This window comes from Pinus tabuliformis, chromosome 3_2 (genome assembly GCF_031772625.1).
Source record: "Pinus tabuliformis cultivar Carrire ecotype Pingquan chromosome 3_2, CPIR1, whole genome shotgun sequence".
Classification (NCBI taxonomy): Eukaryota; Viridiplantae; Streptophyta; class Pinopsida; order Pinales; family Pinaceae; genus Pinus; species Pinus tabuliformis.
This window is the reverse complement of record NC_142302.1, coordinates 623,161,368-623,178,115: the sequence shown is the minus strand read 5'-3', so window position 1 is coordinate 623,178,115 and position 16,748 is coordinate 623,161,368. Positions and strand designations below refer to the sequence as shown.

The 16,748-nt window shown below is 42.2% G+C and overlaps 1 protein-coding gene across 5 annotated transcripts in view; it reads left to right on the top strand.

The window, feature by feature from the left end:
• LOC149182170 (uncharacterized) overlaps positions 1-16,748 on the top strand; it is a 227,006-nt gene that overhangs the window by 116,387 nt on the left and 93,871 nt on the right. The window lies entirely within an intron of this gene.

Here is a 16,748-nt window from a genome sequence, read left to right as displayed (position 1 = left end):
TGGGAGGAGATGTGGGCAACTCTTCAATAGGAGGAGTTAAGGAGGGACCTAGTGAAGGTCAACCTCAGTGGCAGTAGTGGGAGTGGCACAAAGACGAAGGAGGAGGAGGAGAACACAACTGTAGAATCAAAGGGACAACAAAAGCCGAAGCAAAAGAGGGACATTTCGAAGGTGAAATGTTTCAGTTGTGGCGAGATGGGCCACTATGCATCCCAATGTCCTTGTAAGAAAAAGGATAAGGATGAGAAACATGACCCTAAGGCTACTTCAACAAAGATTGACGAGGAAGAGTATGCCATGAGTGCCCACACATCTCCAGGAGGGAGATGGCGCGATATTGAGCTGTAGTCAGGAGGACTACATGTGGGAAGGATCCTTGAGGAGTCCACCTCTTAGATCAATTCCTTGCTACGAAAGTCCAGGATTTAGCAGTAGCGAGATGGACTTAGTGTCAAATGATGCAATGGAGTGTTTGGAGGACAGATGTAGTAGCTTGGGACCAGAGACTGATCAGCGCAGAGCAAGGTTGGCAACAGTGCAGGAGTCAGTAGCAACGCAGAAGATTCAGAGGGTCGGAATCAACAACAGTCAGATTCGAACATTCATTTTATTATGTTGAACACAGTTAAGTTCAACTAATTTTGGATGTTTTTCAGTTGCTTCTCTCAGCAATTGAGTTGCAGTACGGATGCATTGTTAGCAATGACAGTGCTAGCAGCATAGCAAATGCATCATTTGAGAGGGAGTTGTAGTACAAATGCAACAGTGGAAGTTGCAGTGTCATGGGTAGCAGTACAGTAGCAGCAACAACACAATGTTGGTGGCAGCAACAGTGCAAAAAGGTAGATGCTTCAGAAGCAGAGCAACATGAAGTTGGGCATTGTTGCTAGAGCACTTTCCTCGCTAAGAGGGAGTGTTAGTTCTTGGTAGCATCAGAAGTGCTCTAGCCTTGAAAATTGGTGGAGAGACTAAGGCACATGAGTTCTAAAGAACTCATAAACCGTTTGGTGAAATTCCACACGTATTGTATTTTATTAAAGTAATTAATATTTTTAATGGGGTTCCTAAGTCTAAACTTAGGAAAATTAAAATATTAATGGGTATTAATCAAAATATGGGTGAGAATGATCTAGAAGGCAGATCAAGCCATGTTTCAATCTTAGCCATTGATTAGAGACTTAATCTCGGGCGTTGAAGACTCAACAGGAAAAGTATAAAATGGAGGCTTGGGGTTCATTTGCAAACACACATGGAGAGAACAAATTGATCTAGAATTCGATTCTTACGGTAAGGTTTGCTAAGGATTTTGAATTAAGTGATCATTTTGCAGTAGAGGGGTAGTAAGAATTCGAGAGAAGGACTTTCTAGAGAATACTGGCAGAGAGGCGGAGAGAGCTTGCAGAGAGGCAACACATTAGCTGAGAGTGTTGATGCTGGGCCAGTCTGGGCCCACGCAACCCTGACACAGATCCATAAGGGCCAGTGCAAAGCATAAAAGCTGCTTGTCAAGCAGAAGCCGGAATTGCTAGGAACAACTGGGAAATGTCAGAATAGCCGGGAGCACTGACGCAGAGGGCAGAAGAGGTAATGCAGGGCCTACGCAGGGCCAATGCAGAAATAGCCGGGTTTAGTTAGTCTTGTGCCGAATTAGTCGAAATTCTGCCGTGTGAAGTGAGGTAAAACTCACTTAGATTTTCCGCTAGTATTTGTCTCTGTAAAGGATTGCTAGAAGAGCATCCTAGATTTGTATTCAAATATTTCCCTTGAATAATAATAAAAACCCTTAGAGTTGCTGCACCGGTTTTCCCGCATTGGGTTTTCCCGGGGACTATTGTGTCCAAAAATAAGTGTGTCCTTTGTATCTTGTTCTTTTCTGTGTTTTCTATTTCATGAGATCAAATATTTAATTAGTGTAGGCTACAAAAGTAATTTGCTGCAGTATTCATAAGAATAACTTGATGAATGTAATTTAAAAATCAAGTAGGTGAAGTAGATTCAGATTTGCTGTAGTAGGGGTTCCTAGAGGATTAGGAATTTTCACATAGTTCATAGGATCTCGTTTTGATATGTGACAAGTGCTCTAGGCTCGACTTAATAAAGGATATGGTTCCTAACCCTCAGTGAGAGACAATGTTTTTAGAGTCAGTTTCAGGATATCTCATCCAAACTTCACCTCATGGAGGCACTTATTAGGCACACAATTTTCTATGGCTCTGAAGTTTGGGCTTTGAGCTTGTTGCAAATAGATTGGGCCAACCTTGAGAGAGTTTAGGCCTTGTTTCCTAAATGCATCATTCGTTGTAAGCCGACAGTTCCATAGCCCATTATTTAGGCAGAGTTTGGTGTCCACCAATTTTGTTTTGAGATCATTTTCCATTTGGTTTCTTTCCTTCATAGTTTCAGGTCTTTGAGACTTAGACACTAGAAGGGAGAGTTTTCACTATCTTGTTCTTTGCTCATTAGAGGCTCTTGCCTCAAATCTTCCCTCATCAGGACATGCTTGAGGTTGGTTCTTGGAGGCATCTCAACTTCTCCAGTTGCTAACTTTCTCCCCAAAGCGCATTCTCCCATTTAGCTTCTCCCTCGATGTGTCAAGCCAACTCTTGATAACTCAACATTGAACCAAACCATTAGAGAGGATATCCACATATTGTACATTTAGGCCACTTGGAACTCACCTTCAACGAGTTTGGACCTGAAGATGTCCTTCTACCTAGAGCACTTCTTGGAGCTATAGGATGGCATTATAGTCTGCCCCCCTCACGCATGTCAACATTGGATGCACGCGCTTAGGATCCTGTTGGGACAATTTCATGTTGGTTCCCATAGAATTCAGATAGAGACGGGCCACCATATACCATGACAGGATAGGATAAGATCTGCCAAGTGTGCCACCTACAAGAACCAGAGACAAAGTCACACCTCATTTTTAGGTGCCTCCTATACTATGCGATTAGAGGACGCTATCACTGTCTATATCAGGATTTAAGAGGTTCCATCTACCTTATTCGGGTACCAAGGCCAGTGATGCTTAACACTCTTCATCGAGGAGATTTTAAGCCACAAATATCAATACCTACACACCATGCCCCGCCCTGAGATGACTAGGATGATCACATCATGGATTCATGTGGATTCATCAGACCAGTGGCACAAGTAACTGGCAGAGGTTTTGAATTCTCTAGACAATAGAAGGGTGAGATCTCATGTCTCTTCTCAACCTTCCCCTCCAAGAGATCGACAAAACGATTGAGGCTAGTACACCGATATTGAACCATACATTAGTTCATGGGTTCTCAGAGTGTCAGAGGGACCAACTTCAGATAGTTCTGTAAAAGGGCGCCCCAGACACATCCAACTACCTCCTAGTTCCATAGGAGTGGTGAGAGACCTATTCAAAGTTTTTTCCTTGCAAGCTTGAATGCTAGGGGTATCTCTCGTTCATACATCCCCCAAGATCATATAGTCGGATCCACTGATGGTTTTAGGGGACATTGACAACAAACCTGTACTTGGTTCACCTCGCTCGCCATCGACCATCAAACTTAGTAGCCCTTGACATCTTTAGCTCTGTTTCCAAATCTTTCCATCTCACTTATTCTCTTTGGATAGGCCATTGATTACTATTTTTTACCATGCTGCAACTATTGAGTATTTTATATTGTACCACACCTCTTATATACATGTCATGGCAACACTACCACCAAATTCATTCTCTATATATTATTTTTAGCACTTTTCTAGGAGATGCACTTGCACTTCCACATTTTAGTCTTTCCGATTGTACTCTTCTTTAGTCCCATTGACCTACTTTTGTGGTCATTTGTTGGATGTTAATAAATTTATTTACTTTTTCTTCTTCTTTTCTATGTGGTTCACGGTCCTCGAAGATGTTGGACTTTCTAAGTTCTACCTATTAGAAATTCTTCCTATACTATCTGGTTTATTTCTTCCTAGTTGTTTAATTACTTAACAAGTTATTTACCATGTAAATACTGAAATAAATGCAAGTACAGTATCAACATCTACAGATCATCAACTGAAAGAAAAAAAGCACGCAAGTGACATCGTTATTTTTGGAGCAATGTCCCTGGGAAAACCCAATGCGGGAAAACTGGTTTAGTTATTCAGGGGGTTTTATTATTATGCAACTTTCATAATATAACTAGGGTGCCAGAAATGGCTCAACCAATAGAGAATTCCCTGGGCAGTAGTACCTCTCCTCAGAGACAGATATTCTGGCTGATTCATCATCGGATGAACAATCCCACAGCAACAATTGCAGCTTTCACTGCTCTGTGTCATTATGATAGGGACTGTATCAACCTTCTCAGCTCACCAACACCCAGTCTACCCCACGAAAATCCTCCCAGCGTTGCCTCTTGGCCCTGCGTCAGCTGTGCTAGCCTCTGCGTCAGCTTCTGGAGCCTCTGCGTCAGCCCCTAGACCCTCTGCGTCTCACACGCTAGCCTCTCCTGGTTCTGTGTAGCGCCTTGCTGCCTTTGCGTAGCACCTAGTTGCCTCTATGTCAACCTCTCCCGGCTTTGCGCTATCTCTCTGGTACTAACTCTGCCTTTCTGCTATGTATTCACTGCCCCTTGCTGCTGATCACTGATTCAACTTTGCTTACCAACCTCGCTCTAGCAAAATGAATGACTGATCACTCTGGTGTCTTCTCCAACTGACTCTCAAGCCTCCTCTTATACTTTTCTCATTGGTCCATTAATGACCGAGATTAAATTTCTAATCAACAGCTAAAATTAGATTTGGCTTGATCCATGACTTTTGGAACATTTTAACCCAGTTTTATATTAATACCCATTAATATTTTATTTTTCCTAAATTAGACTTAGGAACTCCATTTCCCCAAACCGGTTAGGTCTTTGGAGATCTGATGTGCTTTAGCCTCTCCACCAATTGTCATGGCTAGAGCACATCCGATGCTACTCCAAATCAACACTTCCTCTTAGCAAAGACTGTGCTCTAGTAATACTCCACACTGGACATTTCTCTGATCATACGACATCGGTACCTGTGATGATGGTAGGCCTCCCCGCCCAACATCCTCTGCACTGTTGCATCTTGTACTGCTACCCATGGACCTGCCACTGCCACTGTTGCATTTGTACGGAAGCTCCCTCTGCATCCGTGTTGCTGCTGGTCCATCCTCCCAACACTGCATCTGCACTATATCCCCTCTCATCATGTTGCATCGTGCTGCCTATAGCACTGCCACTGCTAATTGCTGCATTGCAACTCAATTACTGAGAAGTAAGTAACTGATCAACCCAACTCTGATATCCCTGTCAGGCTAGAAACACTCCTGATGCTGAAGTTCCCTCTGCCGCTAACAAGTGCTCCTTCTACTGACCTTTGCGTTTCTGCAACAACTCCCTGCATCTCACAACATTGCACACCTCTCTGTGCCATCCTACACTGGTGCAACACTCTGTGCCTCTCGCACTGTTGCAACTTGCTAGCCTTGCGTTGTCCCAGGACTCCTGCACTGTAGCACTCTCTGTTGCTTCATCCACATTTGTCCCTTTTGACATCTGCCAGTCCTGCTACTTCTCTTCGGGGCTCCCGTAGCAAGGTATAATCCAAGAGTTTGGGTACCTCAAGGATTCTGCCCCTCATCGCCTGTAGTTCGCCTGACTACAGCACGATGTCTCCCCCCTTCTTCTCAAGTGGCACATGAGCACTCATGGCACAATTGTCTTTCGCCTCAACTTCTTTCTCTGCCTTTGCAGGCGCTGCCTTTGAGTCCAAAGTCTCTCCCTTACTCTTCTTCCTAGGACACTGGTTCGCAAAATGACCCAGTTCCCCACAATGGAAGCACTTGACCTTGGAGAGGTCCTTCTTCTTCCTCTTCTCCTGCTTCCATGCAGATGCTAGAGCCGCATCCTCCTCTTGCTCCTTGATCCTGACCCCTTTTAGGTACTGTTCTGACCACAGTACCCCACTAGCTTCGCTCCGCAAATTACCCAAAACCTCCTATACCCCAACAACTGAAGGATTGAGCCACTTGGTTCTGCGCAATCCCGACACTGGAAAATCAGCTCCTCTAGCCAACTACGTTAGCCCTCCTGGCCTCTGCATGGCTGTACGTGAACCTAATTCTGCCTCCCTTAACCTTTGCGCTGCTTTTCTCTAGCCCAAAATGATGACACAGTCCCTCTGCATCACTCCTTCTGTCGCTTTCTGCAAGGATCAACTCTGTCACTCGGGACAACTGAATCTGCTGTAAATGCTCTGATCGGCCGATTCCTTCAATTATCTTGTGATCTGCAACCACGCTCTGATACCATGTTGGAATTTCTAAGTTCTACCTGTTAGAAATTCTTCCTGTACTATCTAGTTTATTTATTCGTACTTGTTTAATTACTTAACAAGTTATTTACCATGTAAATACTGAAAATAAACACAAGTACAGTATCAACATCTACAGCTCATCAACTGAAAGAAAACAAGCACACAAGTGACACCGTTATTTTTGGAGCAATGTCCCCGGAAAAACCCAATGCGGGAAAACTGGTGCAGTGATTCAGAGGGTTTTATTATTATGTAGTTTTCATAATACAACTAGGGTGCCAGAAATGGCTCACCCAACAGAGAATGCCCTTGGCTGTAGTATGTAATATCCCTTTCTAGGAATATTTCTCAAATACCAGCAAACCCCAACCCGAAAAACGTACAAGTGGTATAATAGTCGGAAAAACTCACAGAGATGAAATAACGATAGTGTAGCAAACAACAATGTATATATGAAACGTAAACAAATACTCAAGAAATGCAGCAAGAAATGTTAAGCCATTTTATTATAATGAGCAATAGAATGAGTACAGGAGGTGATCAGAAAGATGGCACCTCGACTTGCACAAGGCAAGTGAAGAAATACACTCAGAATAGCAAAGGAATGGCCTCACACTGATCTGCTTCCCAGCTGCTGGAAAACTGCGGTGCTGCTGCTACTGTTGGAAATCGAATGAGGATTTGGGGCTGTTCCCCTCCTCAGAAAAGGCTAAAACTCTGGAATCGGACTCTACTCAAGAAACCTAAAAAAACCTAGGAAGCTTTCCTGGAATGGCCAACCCCAAAAATCACCCCCTTGGGGTTCTGCGCAGTCTCTCAACGCTCTGCGCTGCCACTGAATGAAACCCTCCAAAAATCTGCCTGAAACCTCTGCCAAAACCCTCCAATATGCAAGGGTTGATCCCCTGCTCAATCTCCCAGCACAAATCCTACTGCAAACCCTCAAGCCAGAACTCCTGCTGGAAAGAACTGCGTCATCCCTCTTAGTGCTGCGCAATCCTCCAAGATGCTCAATCCTCCTGCCGGAAATGCTGATGAAACTACTGCCAAAATGCTGATGGAAATATCTTGCCCGAGTAGGCACTCGAAGTCCCCCGGGGCTAAGGGTGAGATATCCAAATGGAGACACTAAACAACCAGCGTGCTCTAAGTCGAAGTGACTAGCTCAAATGCACATAACCGAATGCCAAAATGAGGAAGCTCCTCTCTCCTTTATAGCCTTTGCCTCTCTCAATCCCAAGGCCCACCTTCTCTAGCGCAGTCCCTCTCTTGCCACGTGTTTCTTCCCTACTACGCAGTCCCTCCAAGTGTCTGCGTGGGCTCCATTTCTGCGTCCCCCTTTTGGCCCCCTTGGCTCCCATTTAAGTCACAACGTTGTGCTACTAGGAAGTGACTTTTATTCTAAAAGTGAGTCATGTCCCCTTTCCCTCACCTTTTTATTCATAAATAACTATAGAAGGCAAAAATTAAGCAAAATCGAATATTCCAATTAGCCATGGCTAATTAGGAATATTACATAGTACCTCTCCTCAAAGAAAGATATTCTCGCTGATTAATCACCAGATGAACAATCCCATAGCAACAATTGCAACTTCCATTGCTCTGCGTCACTCTGATAGCTAAGTTGCACTGAAACAGATACGGGAACGGATACGGATACGGGGTTTGAAACAGATACGACAAATTTTCAAAATATGAGGATACGATACGGCAAGGAAACGGCATGCATATATATATATATTTCATATTACCATTCATCTTTTAGAATCTAGAATCTATATCTAAAAATGCATAGTCATCGTCATGAATTCAACATAAACAAATCATCATCATCAATTCAGCATAAACATTGTCATCATCATTAGTGATTATTATAACATTCAACATATTATCATCATCATTAATAATGTAATCAGAAATGCAACAACCTTTGTGCTTTCGGGTCCAACTCCTTCAAAGAACGTGTCATGCATGGCAGATGATATCTATCTTCCTTGCATGACAATTAAAAGGCCCATGGGATCATTGGGATATTCCATCAAGACCTATCTGAACATTTCAATCTTCTCAATGTCAGCTTGGTCTCGTGACTATATGCAGGCACAAGATTGGCTAGAGAAGATTTGTTATATTGGAGGGATTTATGAAATCAAAAGCAAAATCAATGACAATTAACAAAACCTTAACCAAAATGAAAATTAATCACTCAAATAAATCTCTTTACGAAGACATTCATCAAACCCCTTTATTTGCATTTTTGAACATCTATCTTTTTCTTAGTAAGAATTTTTTATAAATATATGGAGTGTCGTTGTTTCTAAATATTTAGAAAAGATTTTATGAGACTCTGTTTATAGTGAGTTTATTTGCAAATCTGATTTCTTCATTTTTATTATTTATTTATGGCTATGCAAATTTTCAAGCTTTTTAACATTTTAAGGGTGGATTCTGATCACAATTTTCGTGGATCCAAAAAAATTTAAATCCCTTGGAAACGTATCCAATTCCAAATCTAAAGTTTCCGATTTTTTGAAACGGCACAAAAACGTTTTTACAGCGTTTCAGACAAGAATCGTATCCGTTTATGTATCGGAAACGGGGATCCGCGTTTCCGGAAAAGTCTTCAGGAGTTTCCGGTAACTTAGTCTGATAGGGACTGCGTCACCCTTCCCTGCTCACTAGCACCTAGTCTGCCCCACGAAAATCCTCCCAGTGTTGCCTCTTGGCCCTGCGTTAGCTCTGTTAGCCTTTGTGTCAGCTTCTGGAGCCTCTACGTCTCACACACTGGCCTCTTCTGGCTTTGCACAGCTCTTGGCTGCCTCTGCGTCAACCTCTCCTGGATCTGTGCTATCTCTTTGGTACTAACTGTGCCTCTCTGCTATGTATTCATTGCCCCTTGCTGCTGATCACTGATTCAACTTTGCTTAGCAACCCCGCTCTACCAAAATGAATGACTGATCACTCTGGTGTCTTCTCCAACTGACCCTCAAGCCTCCTCTTATACTTTTCTCATTGGTCCATCAACGACCGAGATTAAATCTCTAATCAATGGCTAAGGTTAGATTTGGCTTGATCCATGACTTTTGGAACATTCCAACCTAGTTTTATATTAATACCCTTTAATATTTTATTTTTCCTAACTTTAGATCTAGGAAATCCATTAAAAATATTAATTATTTTAATATCTTCCAAACCGGTTAGATTTTGCCGAAACCATTTCTGGGTATTGGAGATCTCATGTGCTTTAGCCTCTCCACCAATTTTCATGGCTAGAGCACATCCGATGCTACCCCAAATCAACAAGAGATCAGTGACTGCTACATCCATTGAAATATTTGTACTAGGCAGATCTACCTGAAAGGGTTACTTCCTGTCGGCTCAACCATGGAGCCTCACCTCAAGAGTGTTGAGAGAATTGAACCTGTGACCTCCCAATAGCAGAGGTGCTTTAACGATGGGGACTCAACCAATTGGCTAACCCCTTGGGGCTAAATAAATTTATTTACTTACAAGCATCCTGGATTTCAAGTTAGTATGCTCAAGGTTCTTAGGAGAGAAATAATCACTCCAATACTCTTATAATCTCTTCACATCACTTGAAGTTCAACTATGGTAGTGAACACGGGAAACACAGCAAGTACAATAGCACAAGTGATTGCTCAAAATCTAAGTCTCAAGTGAAAGGAGTGGAAACAAGAAGATGGAACGATGACGGAAGTGATAATTGTTCCCTTTCTTGCACTCTTTCTTATAGTCAAGAGAAACTCAGAAATTGGAGAAAATTCAAGAATACGACTGAGCCTGATTTGGAGAATATCCTAAAATAGAAGAAAGCACCCAACACATGCATGAATTTTGTTGCAGAAAAGCAACTAGAAGCTCCATACTCTTTAAGAAGTCAAACTTCTGCAATAACTTACACAGTTCACAAGTACATCCTCAAGGATAAGATAAGATCACTCATGCACTGAAATAGCACAAACTACAATAATAATATTTTTCCCTGGAAGAAAATTGTAACTCTTTCCATTACTTGAAATGGAGAAATGACATTTTGTAGGCAATTCAAGAAAATGACATCATGTACTCAACATAAGAGCTAAAAACACAATGAGCAACATGGCAGCCTGACATTGCAATATAGGTATGATGGATACATAAGTACAACTAGAAGTTCAAGAAAACATGACCTAAGAGAGCACGACGCAACGAGGGAAAATTTATGGATGGAAATTTATTAAAGTTTGGAAACCTTGGTGAATCTTACTAGTCCCTAATATGCAAACTGTAAAATGTTTGGAATTATTTTTGTAAAAATATTCAGATTTCTAATGATTTTATAGCCTCTATAAATTTTTGGTGTTTTTTAAAGTAAAATAATTTTATTCTATAAAATCTGGGCAAATCATTTTTAGAAAAAATGGAAATTGACAAATATTTTTTTAGAAGTATGGAAAATTAGCCAACTACGAATATTAGGCCCTAAATTTTTCCCTGAAATCAACTACACAACTATCAATTTTTGACAGAATATTTCCTTGGCCACATCATCAGATGAAGTCACCAAGATAAAACGTGTCAATCTACTGCGTCTTTGCTTGGAGAGCCGATCCACTATCTGGTTGTGCTTGTTGAAGACATGGTGGAAAACAATGTTTTCATCATATCAGAAGTTTGCTGGGGGTATCCAAATAGACCAATGTTCCTCTATCCATAGACCGTAGTTCATTGATATATTAAGCTTCGTGCCCTTGTAGACATTAAGATCATTTATCCCTATCTCCAAGCTAATGACATTAATATGCAAACAACCTAAATTTGCTGGGTTGTTTGTGTTTCTTTCCAACCCACATTCAAATGAAATCAATTGTGCATAAGAGATATATAAAATGCCACACGTGCCACTCCCCCCTTTATTTTGATTGCCCGCTCCATCAAAGAAAGCATGGGGCCTAAATTTATCGATATCTTCTATGCCTGCCACTGTGTTCTTCTTAAGCGTCAAGGTTTTTCTATGGTTTTTATAGGCTTCCTAAATTTTCTAGAAGGTTATGATTGGAGTAGTAGCCTTATATTGCAAAAGTGATGCATTTCTTGTCAATCAGATGGTCTAGAGAACAAAAATAGGTAATATTGCTGTTTTCCAGTGTCATGATCCTCCAACCAGTTTTGCAGGGCTTCCTGTATAGCACCTCCTCATCTACCCTCGCCTCCAATGATTTTCCTAACAACTGACGATACTTTCTTGATAAAATGACAAGTCAAGAAGAAACGTTGTATGCTGTCATATTGCTTTTTGCACAAATTGCAGAAACTTGGGCCTTGCTAAGTTCTTTTTGTAAGTTATCTCAAGTGAAAACTTTAGCATAGGATGAGCCATTATATGATTCTTTTCTTTACAGGGACTCAAGTTTCCAAATAAGATGACACTTCCATGCCTCCGTCTGTGCCTCTTGACTTGCGAATGATACTTTGACTTTATAAAGGCCTGCTGGTTTGTTTGCTGCCCAGAGCAAGGAATCCTGCTGGTTATGGAGCCCATCAAGTCCATTCTGCTATCATATTATTTGTCAAACCCAACTGCTTTGAATTTTTCCATCCCGAGGACTACCAGCCATTGTTATTTCTGTCATAGGCATCAACTAAATAAAGGAGATTTTGGGAATGAAAATATTCTATCGAGCTCATACCACATCCAACTACCTACTCATGTCTCAGTGCCCAGCTTGACTTGTTCACCATTGCCAATAATCCATGCAAGATGATGTCCTAAAGTTGGGTAAGACCCTATTAACTTGTTCACCATTGCCAATAATCCATGCAAGATGATGTCCTAAAGTTGGGTAAGACCCTATTATTACTCTCCAGCTAATAGATTTTCTAGACATTGACTTAATTTTGGATATTATCCATTCTTCCATATTGTGAGAATCAATGTACTTCTCTAATATCCCGGAAATAATTTCACTTGAATTTCGGGAAAATTTCTTCAAAAATTACGCCGTAAATTTCTTCAATTGGAAATCGTTCAATTTGCAGATTTTATGTCACAAAATTAATTAAATTTTACGACATAATAAACCTAGAAAAAACTGCAACTCAAAGTAGAGAAAAAACAAATGCAGGAAATCTCATATTTATTTATACATATTTATTTATTTGTCAAGTTGTTTGTGATCCTCCAGGCTTGATTTGTGGCTTGAGGCGCTACGACTCAAGGGCATCTAATTCGTCAAAGTCACCCAAGGATCACACCCGACTTGGGCCACACCAGCGTTAAGCTGATTGGATTTTTTGGCATATCTCCTCCCCCTAGCATAGGGCACAACCACCCCTTGTGAGGTTTGATTCTAAGTTGCCTTGATAACAAGGCCATCCTCAACCGGTTGTGCTAGTGGGTCTTGACCATCTTTAGTTATATTAATAAAAGGTGGTTTTACAAATAATTGGAGGATAGTTGAGATGGGATCCTCCAAACTGAATTTGGCCTCAGAATATATCTGCTACAACACTATATCTTGCCTTCCAAAACTGTATAGCAGCTTGTTACCCACCACCAGTGGGTGACCCCATTGTTGATTTGGGGTTGCATCGGATGTGCTCTAGCCCTGAAAATTGGTGGAGAGACTAAAGCACATGAGATCTCCAAGACCCAGAAATGGTTTGGGGAAATTCCACCCGGTTAGAGAGATATTAAAATAATTAATATTTTTAATGGAGTTCCTAAGTCTAAACATAGGAAAATTAAAATATTAATGGGTATTAATATAAAAATGGGTGAGAATGTTCTAAATGACATGGATCAAGCCAAATCTAATCTTAGCCGTTGATTAGAGATTTAATCTTAGCTGTTGAAGACTCAACATAAAAAGTATAAGAGGAGGCTGGAGGGTCAGTTGGAGATACAACAAGATTGATTAGTTAGTTCGATTTTCTGGAGTGGGGTTGGTTGAGAAAATTCAAACAAGTGATTGGAGTTGTAGCGAGGAGTAATGAGTGCATAGCAGAGAGGCAGAGATAGTCCTGAAGGACCAGCGCAAACATTGAGGAGGCTACGCAGAGCCAACAGGAGCCACGCAGAGGGCCAGAGTGTCTGCGCAGAGGCTAGCAGGGCCTATAGCAAGGCCTGCGTGGGTGATGCAGAAGGCTAGAGAGCCAGCGCAGAGCAACAGAAGGAAGATGCAGGGGGTTTCAGAGTGACGCAGAGGTCAGGAGGGCTGACGTAGAGCCTTAGAGAAGTGTTGGAGAGATTTTCGTGGAGCACACTTGCAGAATATTTGTGCTTCTGAAGAGAGGTATTACTGCTAGATAGATATCTCTGTTGGGTGAGCCAGTTTGGCACCCTAGTTGTATTCAAGAAAGCTACTTAATAATAAAACCATCATAACTGCTGCACCGATTTTCCCAAGTTGGGTTTTTCGGGGACGATTGTCCAAAAATAACGGTATCCCTTGTGTGTTTGTCTGTTATTTTCAGTTGTTGATCTATAGATGGTTGAAATTGCATTTGTGTTTATTTTCAGTATTTATATGGTTAAATAACTTGTTGAGTAATAAACAAGTATGAGAAATAAACTAGATAATGTAGGAAAAATTTCTAACGTGTTAAACTTAGAAATTTCAACATGGTATCAGAGCGTTGCAGATCACACGAGAGCTGAAGGCACCGGCTAAATTAGAGAATTTGCAACAAAAACAACTGTCTCGAGAGACAAAAGCTGTTCCTAAGTAGAAAGCAGTAGAGATGGAGTGATGCAGAGGGCCTGCGTCATCATTTCGAGCCAGAGAGGGCCAGTGCAGAGGCAGAGGAAGATAGAAGAAGCTCACGAGGAGCCATGTCATCCTACTCAGTCATGTAGGATTGACACAGTTGGCCAGAGGAGCGATTCAGCCTTGCCAGGATTGCGCAAAGCTAAGAGGCTCAATTTCTTCAAGTGCTGGGGCCTAGGAAGCTGTGAGCAGATTGTGAAGTAGGTGGGTTGCTGTTCTGACAAAACAAAACAGTACATAACGGGACAGAACCAAGGTAGAGGGAGTTGTTGCCTTGAGGGATTTCTAACCGAGAAATCCAGATCCGAGTTTTGCAATTGCAAAGAGGATTAGAGAGGAGCAGTTCGACAGTTGGCAGGAGGATTTCCAGGAGGGAAATTGAGACTTAGAGGGAGTCTAGGAGAGAACTTTCAAGAGGGATGTTGAGACTTAGAGGGAGTCCAGTAGAAGAGTGGAGATGGCAATGAACGGACTAAGGGATCAGGACAGGTTGGACGGAGCGTCCAACTTTGTCATCTAGAAGGCAAGGATTTTGTCTGTTCTAGATAGACATCGCATCAAGGGCTTCGCCTTGAGAACCATGGCTATCCCAGTCGACCTAGTTGATAATGAAAGGTATGAGGATGCAATGGCAAAGGCAAAGTGCATAATCCTTGATGGGGTCAAAGATCATGTGATACCGCATATTACTGAGAATAACACGGCAAAGGAGATGTGGGATACCTTGACGACATTGTATCAAGGCACTTCTGTGCAGAGGAAGATGTTGTTGGAGAATCAGATGTGGACATATCAGATGCAGAAGGTGGAGCAGATAGATCTATACCTCACCAGATTGCAATAGATTTGGGACCAACTTACTTCCATAGGGGCCACATTGGATTAGGAGTTCATGGTGAGGATCACCCTAAATGCAATCTCCGAGGACTGGGAGACATTTGTCCAAAGCATTTTCGCTGATTTGGGGTAGCATCGGATGTGCCTATAGCCATAAAAATCGGTGGAGAGGCTAAAGCACATGAGATATCCAAGACCCAAAAATGGTTTGGACAGATTGAACCCGGTTTGGGAGATATTAAAATAATTAATATTTTTAATGGAGTTCCTAAGTCTAAAATTAGGAAAAATAAAATATTAATGGGTATTAATATAAAACTGTGTCAGAAGGTTCCAAAAGTCATAGATCAAGCCAAATCTAATCTTAGCCATTGATGAGAGATTTAATCTCGGCCGTTGAAAGGACCAACGAGAAAAGTATAAGAGGAGGCTTGAGGATCAGTCCAGAGTGATTAGTCATTCATTTTGTTAGAGCGGGGTTGCTAAGCAAAGTTGAATCATTGATCAGCAGGGAGTGGTAGTGAGTACGAGGCAGAGAGGCAGAGACAAGACTGAGAGACCAGCACAGAAGTAGAGAGAGCAAGAGCAGCAGCTAGTCCAGGCTACGAAGTGCCCAACAGAGATAGTGTAGAAGCCAGATTGACTGCGTCATCCATGCAGAGGCTGCTGGAGCGACGCAGAGGTCCCAGAGGCTGCGCAATACCTTAGAGGGTTGACGCAGAGGGTCAGAGGGCTGACACAGGTCAACAAGAGGCTGACGCAGAGGCTAGAAGGACCAGCGCTGAGCTTCAGTTGTGCTAGAGAGGGTTTCGTGGGGCAGGTTTTCTGAATACCTGTTTCCGGATATAGAGGTATTGCTGCTATGCATTTTTCTCTGTCGGGTGAGACGATTAGGCACCTAGTTGTACTCAGAAAGATTGCATAATAATATAACCCTCTGAATAACTACACTGGTTTTCCCACATTGGGTTTTTCCGATGACATTTGTCCAAAAATAACAGTGTCACTTGTGTGCTTGTTTTCTTTTAGTTGATGATCTGTAGATGTTGTGACTGTATTGTGTTTATTTCGGTATTTAAATGTATTAAATAACTTGTTCGAATTTAAACAGTTAGAAGAAATAAATCAGCAGAATACAGATTAATTTTCTAACAGATAGACTTATAAAATTCAACATGGTATCAGATCGTGGTTGCAGATCACAAGAAAACTGAAGGCATCAGTTGAGTAGAGCATTTGTAGTAGAATTAGCTGTCACAAGTGACAATAGCTGATCCTTGCAGAAGCGACAGAGGAAGGGTTGATGCAGAGGGACCGCGTCATCAATCTGGCCCAGTGAGAGACCAGCACAGAGGCTGAGGAGGGTAGAGAGAGGCTCACGCAGAGGGTTGACGCAGTTGGCCGAGGGAGTTGTTTTGGCCGGTGCTGGGATTGCGCAGAGCCAAGAGGCTTAATCCTTAAGTTGTTGGGGTGAAGGAAGCTGTGGGAAGTTTGCGGGAGCAAAGCTGGTGGGGTACTGTGGTTAGAACAATACCTAAAAGGCAAGATCAAGGTAGTGGGAGTTGCTGCTGAGGCGGATTTCTAGCCAAGGAATCCAGATCAGTGTTGCAGTTGCACAGACGATCGGAGAGGAGCAACTTGACAGTTGGCAGAAGGATTTCCAGGAGGGAAATCAGGACTCAGAGGGAGTCCAGAAGAGAACTTCCAGACGAGAAGTAGAGAGACTCGGAGGAGTCAAACCGAGAACTTCCAGACGAGAAGTAGAGAGACTCAGCAGGAGTCGAACCGAGAACTTCCAGGCGGGAAGTAGAGAGACTCGGAGGAGTCAAC